The sequence below is a fragment of the Antedon mediterranea genome, chromosome 2 (assembly GCF_964355755.1).
Source record: "Antedon mediterranea chromosome 2, ecAntMedi1.1, whole genome shotgun sequence".
In the NCBI taxonomy this organism is placed as follows: Eukaryota; Metazoa; Echinodermata; class Crinoidea; order Comatulida; family Antedonidae; genus Antedon; species Antedon mediterranea.
The window spans coordinates 10,781,150-10,789,953 of NC_092671.1; positions in this window are offsets into that span (position 1 = coordinate 10,781,150).

Genomic DNA, 8,804 nt, shown 5'->3' on the forward strand with positions numbered 1-8,804 from the left:
AATACAAGTCTATATCTAAAAGATTTTGACCTTTCATCCAACTTCAACAAGGTTTCTTCTGCCTTTTGGTAATCACCTTTGTTAAAGTATGTGTTGGCTAACCCCACTTGAACTGCAAGAATAGATTCGTCTTCTGTTGTGTCTAAATCATTTTTCATTTTTCTTTGTCGTTCTTCTAAATAAAAAAAAAAGATGTTGAAAGATTAAGAAACGACTTTAGAGCTGCGTCCAATAACCATAATAGGAAAAACTATCTTAATATAAAATCAATACATCCTAGTTAGTCTGTTATTATATTACAAATATCCTGGTGATTGAAAAAACCTAGTAATTAATTGAATGAAAAATATACAGTACGATGTGCTTCTAGTGTTATGTTTTACAGTAGCTCACCATCTGAAACCGATTGAAAAGATGATGCCCCTTGATTGGCTATATCACTGAACGTTTCCATCGACTGATTTTTTCTGGATTGTTTGGTGAGATCTCTTACATCATTGCCTTTTCTCTCTTGCTCACCGTTATTTTCTATCACATCTTCGGTATCTAAGGTCAAGATTAATTTACACTGTTTTTCAACATAATGTAATTTAATTTGGCATATAGAAACAACAACCTATTTATAAATAGTATTTATTATTTCAATTTATGTTTTGAACTGTGATTGTATAATGTGAATATATGGAGAAAAAAACTAAACAAATTTGTGTTGGTGAATATAATCAACTTCCAACCAACATTTCTCTTCTTTTACGAAGACAAATTGGCCTACACTTTGTATTAGTATTAATATGGATGGAGATATTTGGTGTACTTGCCTACAAAATAGTTTCATTATTGTTATATATTACAGCCGATTCTCGCACGATATTATCGTAATTTTAAGATATTATATTAAAAAAGAACAAATAGCATCAAAGAAAATAATAAAGGATGGGTGATTCCCGCAAGTAAGAAAACAACAAAGTGATTTTAATGAAAATGCCAACCTTTTTTACTCCTTTTTCTATATTGTGTTTTACTAGTCGGCCAGTCTTGATTAAGGTACAGTTGTCAAGATACGAATACATAAGAAAAGAGTGTATCGTAAAATAAACATACAAATATTCACGAGGCCTATGGTTAGACCAGGAGCCCAGAGGGGTCAACCTAGCTGGAAAGTTAACCAATTTCTATGCATGTGGCAATTATCTACGTACATATCAATGTATGGAAATGACAGTCTGGCGCGTTTCTTTTGGTGGGTGTGGCTAGGAGGGACACTGTAAAGGGTAACAAAAATGAGCTAGATCAGCTGAAAAGTTAACCCCATGAAATATTTTGCAAATTGTTTGACATAGAATGAAATATAAGGAATGGCTATTGCCAGACGATTTTAGTGGTGGGGGGTGCCTGCCAGACCCCCATTCTGGAGGGCCAAAAATGAGCTAGATCAGCTTAAAAGTTAACCCTCTAAAACTGGTGGGAAAATGTTCAATAAACTCATAACTATCATGAATGACCATTGCCAGACATTTTCAGTGGTGGATTGTGCCCGCCAGACCCCGTCAAACACCCCACCCACAAAAAATTGAGCTAGATCAGCTGAAAAGTTAACCCCATGAAATATTTTGCAAATTGTTTGACATAGAGTGAAATATAATGAATGGACATTGCCAGACGATTTTAGTGGTGGGGGGTGCCTGCCAGACTCCCATTTCTGGAGGGCCAAAAATGAACTAGATCAGCTTAAAAGTTAACCCTCTAAAACTGGTGGGAAAATGTTCAATGTACTCATAACTATTATGAATGACCATTGCCAGACATTTTCAGTGGTGGATAGTGCCCGCCAGACCCCGTCAAACACCCCCACTCCCAAAAATGAGCTAGATCAGCTGAAAAGAAGCTAACCTTTTAAAACATGCTGTAGAATGTTCAGCATGATCCCTAGTATAATAAATGACCATTGCCAGACATTTTAAGTGGTGGATTGTGTCCACCAGGCCCCCTCAAACACCCAACCCCCAAAATGACCCAGATTAGGCCAAGGGTTAACCACTGTAAAACTGGTGGGAAAATGTGTAGTATACTGTCAAGGATATGAATTGTCATTACCAGACATTTTTATTTGCTCATTATAGAACCACCCCATCCATCCAACCCCTTACCTAATTCACAAAAAAAGTAAATCAATTAGTCAATTGGTTTATGCAGTTAAAGGACTTATTTAGAAACTGACTTATCTTCTATAATGGTTCCCTAGAGAATAATGTTGTTGATTATCATCAACATTTCAAAACAAAGGCTTATTTTATTAAATGCATTTTGATTATGATAGAGAGTGGTACATCATATTTCAAAGTGCTACATCTGCCAAACGGTAACGGCGGACAAGATTGTATGTTAAGAGCGTTCAGTGAAATGATATGGTCAACTGTAAAGAATGCTGCTGCATTACGTAAGAAAATGAAGTCTGACAAACATGCTGATACAACAAACAAGGTTTTTCTTATGAAACAACCTAAAAATTCAATCAGCTATCACCCTTTATGTCATAGGTACAGTATTACACTGCCGTGAAACAAAACAAAGTAGTGTCCTTCAGAAATCAGATGAGTGTGGCATGTTAAAGGGAACTTGCATATTTTGTGAAAAAGGCCGAAAAAATGGGAAAGAAGAGAAAAGGCTTAAGATAGCAGCTGTTTCTGGGTGCAAGTCACTTTCCCAGCAGGTAAAATTTAAAAAAAACCAACGTATCAATAGTCTAATTCGGTGTGGCGTTGATCTGCCGAGTTCAGTTCTTCTAGAAACTGATAAACATGATGGTTCAACAGAAGAGCATTCATCTTATTGAAGTAACACATCTTATGGAAGTCACAAAAGGGCATTTTCATCCCTACTGAAACCTATTGAATTATTATTAAGTATTGGGAAAACAACGAGCTATACTTGTCTCTGATTTGCTAAGCTTTTACAAAATCGAATTTGTCAATAATGGAGGAAAACTGATATCAACTCATATTCGTCCCAAAATCTTACAAGGAAAATTCAATAAAAATTTAAAGATGAAATCAAAGTAAAACCTGCAGACAGACGAAGAGGTAACTTCATTTATAGATCACTTCTTCTAGGAGAAGAAGCCACTGCTCGACTTTATGATAATTCTGAACAATATGTACAGAATAATAAAATAAAATGGGCTGCTCTTCATCTTAGATCTATAATCATGCAGCTCCCACAGACAAAGACCTGCTACAGTTCAAAACTTAAAAGAGTGTGCTGCCAAGATACCATCACAGTTAGAATTATTCTTTAGGATTCTTCTTGGTGGCATCGACCAAAATGCCAATGATGCAAACAAAGACAAGTTTGATAGAAAGGTTATTTCCATTGCATCTGATGCCATCTATAATGTATCTCGTGGAACTGTGAAACCATGGAAACACACTGTCGTTGGTTTATGTTTTACATCTCTGACAGGATCAAAACTGGCTATGCAAATTTTGACATTGTATTAGTAGTGAAAGCAAAGGCCTTGAGACTGAGTTTGCCTATTCAGTTCAAGATGATGAACGCGACGCCCCAGATGGTATCCGGCTTGACCCAACCTTGGCAACTGCATGTGTATGGGAGAATAATGATACAAATGTAGAAACACTTGATGGTAAAGAAACTCTACACGCTACAGTTGGACATACATATCAGAATATATTGCATGACGACCAACTGCTCAATAGGAATACTATTGGATTTCGGGATGGTAGAAACAGGCGGAAATTTGTTGGAGTTGAAAGAGAAATACCACCTTTTAGGATAGGTATAAATAAAGCTTTGTTTATAAGTTCCAATGCCACATCAACTACAAATGTTAGAGAATGTAGTACAATCACTGACAAACCAATGGAATACCAAATACCACTGAAGGCATTGGATATGTATTGGTTTTGGAAACTGAATGATGGAGATACACCCCTACATGCCGGATTCATGAGCAAGTATATCAATAATCATTTACCAGTTCAGTGCATTTGCTACAGGGATCCTATATCAAAATCCCCAACAAACAATGATGTGGTTAGAGAGAGAAAATGATCCAGACTATGGCTATTGCCAAGGAAACTGGCCAAGACTATGCAGACAAGACTATGCAGTTGTGACATATGATTTGGCAGTAGCATTAAAAGCTTACTCCATACAAACAATACAATCCCCCCTATTTGATAAGCTTTTAGTATTACAGGGCAATTTTCACACAGAGTTGGCGTTCTACGGAGCAGTTGGAACGTACATTAACGACAGCGGTATCGAATATATTCTCCAAGAAGCAGATATCTTGGCTGAGGGGTCAATGATGGGTTTCATCAAAGGAAAGTTTTACAACAGGTGCACTAGAATTCACCAATTGCTTGCCAATGTCTTGGAGCAAAAGTTGTATAAACGCTTTCTTCAAGAAATAAATGCAGAAGATCATCACACATTTCAAGAAATAATGTCAACTGCACCTTTGGACCCATCATTGATTGAAGAACATATATCGGATCCTGTTGTAAAATCACCTGCAGAAGTACGAGAATTACTTCCAGTCAGTGCTTACTGGAAATATAGGTTCAACAGCACAATTCTGGGCTATTTACATTTTTCTTATTAATCGACTCCATAGAGAACTTCAAAGATGTGTGAAAACAAATGATGTCACTGGCTACATTAATGTATTTCCAACCATATTATCTGTTTACTTTGCCCTGAACCGACCTAACTACGCCAGATGGGGAACTCTATTCATACAGAAACTGAAAAACGTTGACCTAAAGTACTGGAAAAATGAGCATTTTCCATCAGACGTACAAATAAGCACTACAGTAGATGTTGACCTTTCCTTAGAACAGACGGTCAATCGTGATTCTTCTTCAAGTATGAGAGGGATTGTTGCCTTTCCTAATTCAGAAAATGCAATGCGCCAGTGGTCATTGACTATGAGTCAACGAGCCATGGCAGTCACGGAGCTGAGAACATTTGCTGGTCTTGAATTAGGGGAAACTGCAACAGCTCAATGCCGTCCATCAAGAATAAAAAAGGACACATTGACAGTGAAACGGAAGAAACAGAGATTGAAGAATCAAGTGATTCTTCTGGCGATGCATGGAGTGAAGAGGAATATATGGATTAATTTAAGTAATTTGTGCAGAAAAGTCATAGCTTATTAAATAAGACTGTTTTTTGTTGTAACTAATGAAAACTACTGTAGATAGAATAAGGTACTACAGTATATAAAGTATCATATGCTAAAATGTCGGGTGTTTGATATTTGATGTAGTTCTCATTTTAGCCATTCATGCTGTTTTTTAGTGTACTTAATTGCTCCATATATTTTGTTTTATAAGTTTAGGTTTTGAGTTGATCTAGTTCATGTTTTTTTTTTTGGGCGGGGGGGGGGGGGGTGGGTGGGTGTTTAATGGGTGTCTGGCGGACACAACCCACCACTTTAAATGTCTAGCAATGGTCATTTATTATACTAGGGATCATGCTGAACATTTTACAGCATGTTTTAAAAGGTTAGCTTTTCAGCTGATCTACCTCAATTTTTTGGGGGTGGGGTGTTTGACGGGGTCTGGCGGGCACAATCCACCACTGAAAATGTCTGGCAATGGTCATTCATGATAGTTATGAGTTTATTGAAGATTTTCCCACCAGTTTCAGAGGGTTAACTTTTAAGCTGATCTAGCTCATTTTTGGCTCCCCAGAAATGGGGGTCTGGCAGGCACCCCCCACCACTAAAATCGTCTGGCGATATTCATTCATTATATTTCACTCTATGTCAAACCATTTGCAAAATATTTCATGGGGTTAACTTTTCAGCTGATCTAGCTCAATTTTTGGGGGGTTGGGTGTTTGACGGGGTCTGGCGGGCACAATCCACCACTGAAAATGTCTGGCAATGGTCATTCATGATAATTATGAGTTTATTGAACATTTTCCCACCAGTTTCAAAGGGTTAACTTTTAAGCTGATCTAGCTCATTTTTGACCCCCCAGAAATGGGGGTCTGGCAGGCACCCCCCACCACTAAAATCGTCTGGCAATGGCCATTCCTTATATTTCACTCTATGTCAAACAATTTGCAAAATATTTCATGGGGTTAACTTTTCAGCTGATCTAGCTCATTTTTTTTACCCTTTACAATGTCCCTCCTAGCCACACCCACCAAAAGAAACGCGCCAGACTGTCATTTCCATACATTGATATGTACGTAGATAATTGCCACATGCATAGAAATTGGTTAACTTTCCAGCTAGGTTGACCCCTCTGGGCTCCTGCTCTAGGTAGTACATTGATGAAAATTAAAATGAAAGAGGCGTATTTTTCTATCACGTTTACTTTACGAATTAGATGTACAATATCACAAGGTCTATCTGAATAAATAAAATAATTAAATTACCATGAAGTGTTGATTTTCTTTTTGAAGTGCTTTCAGCAAAAACATCTTCTGGAATACGAATACGACACATTATAACACACGTTTAACATAAAAAGGGTTAATCATTTTGTATATTAATAGTCTAATGTTCAGATGTTAATCAAACAGACCAAACAAATATAGACCTAATAATAAAGTGAATTCAAGGCAAATTACTGAAAAAATATATCAGTTGCTGGATGGCAATGGATACAAATACATTAAGCAAAAAGCTAAATAAAAACATATAGCCAAAAAGAAAGTCAATTATTATATGTTACTTATAAGTTGTCAGGGTGTAGCTTACCTTCTTTACCACTTTCTCTAGATTTCGATTTACTATGCAGCCAGTCTTGATCGAAGGTGCATTTGTGAAAGAAAATACATATAATTTTTAAATAGCGTATTTAAAAGCAAAGAAAATATATGTTTTATTTGGTAGTAGGCCTATAGTAATCTTGTATCGAGTTTACAAAAAATGTCCTAGATATAATCATGTAGCAATGCTTAAAGTAAAAGTGGGATACCGTGATGTGTTGATTGTCTTGTTGTGCTTTCACCAAAAACTTCATCTGGAATACGAACAAAAGTAACGACAAATTAAAACATACGTGGTTAAGTTCATATAAATATAAAAACCAAGTTATTTACTTTGAATAATTAGTTTGATATATATAGTGGGGGCTTTTAGGTCACATAGGGAGTTCACATTTTTGCAATAGCAACAAATGGTGTGTGTTGGTTCTTCACCTCATACTCTTTCAATTTCTGCTGGGCGCCAAGAAATTTGACCTCAAGGGAGCACCTAATTTGCATAATTAAAAATGGCGGCCATTTTTACAAAAAAATCCTAATATCTGTACAACCAATTGTCATAGAGTTTTGTTTTTTGTTGTCAAATTCTTCAGAGTAGTGACATTACTATTTGTTCCAATGAAAAATTTGCAAGATTTTGAACGAAAATATCCCTAACTAACCCTACTAATAGGTTTAATTTGATTAATTTACCATGCTCCCCAAGCCGACGTGTTTCAACATTCAAATGTGGCTCTCTTCTTTCCGTCGGAACTCCAAGTCCTCTCCATCCATTTTGGATAAGTTTCTTCAGAGTTAGACGTTCAGCCAACTTAAGATTTGGAATAAGATCTAAACTGGCTTCATCAAGGTTGTAGAGTGATAAGATGTTTACAAAACCGGCTTCTTCTAATATATAAATAGTTCGTTGTTGCAAACGACATCTTTTCAACTCACGTCGCATGTCATTCAAATCAGCCCATTCATCTTCATTAGACGCCATATTTCGAGGCTTAATATAGAATTATAATATCACATTATTTTCATCATTATATGTAAAATATACTGATGATTAAATACCGGTACCCTTTGTCTGATATAGATACATGCACACATTGAAAAAAAGTATACGATAGGCCTAAATATTGCGGTTACTTTTTTTGGTTTCTCAAGCTCAACCGGGTTTTTGGGCACTTGATTAGACCACGCCCATACAGTGCTGTAGGGGATGATAGTCGTAAATATATTTGAACATTTCTTTTCAAACTATTCAAACGTTTAACACTGTTCAAAATTGTTCTATAACAAACTACTATAACGTCATGAAATTCACGTGAGCTTGACTCATTATTTACATTCAATACTTTTTATAATAGGATTTTAGATAAGGTTTGTGCATACAGCATTTTATCGCTTCTTACACAAATATAACCCCATAAAATGTAGGCATAAACCCGTCTGTGCTTGTGATATATGATAACAATTGTAAATTGTATTTTTAATACATAAAATTGTTAACAAATAAGGACAGAGAAGACATGACAAACATAATGTGCTGAAATGTTATCTAGAAACAACTTGTTATTAATCTAATGTTTATTTATTTAAAAAAAAAGTATCACGATAATAATTTGGGTTGATTAGGCCTATATTGTTGGCCCAAGGAATATTTCTGACTGGCAAAAATGTATTGATTAACTTCATTTCATATGCATTGATATTTTTATTCCAGGATCAAAAATAAAATAATACAAAACAAAAAACACAATTTGGGAGAATGGAATTTGATGCAAATAAGCATGGATGTTGAGACATGTAACCTTACAAAATCGTTGAAAACGACATCTTTTTAACTCACGTCGCATGTTATTCAAATCGGCCAATTCATCTTCATTAGACGCCATAGTTCGAGGCTTAGGCATGGCATCACAACATCGGTGTAGTGTTGGAAATAATAATTGTTTAGATTGTATATATTCGTAATCTGTATTTAATAAGCTTTAAAATGAGCCGTTGTTTATTAAAATTGGCTTATTATATGAAGAGTTATTAATGAAAACATACGAGTCACTTTCTCG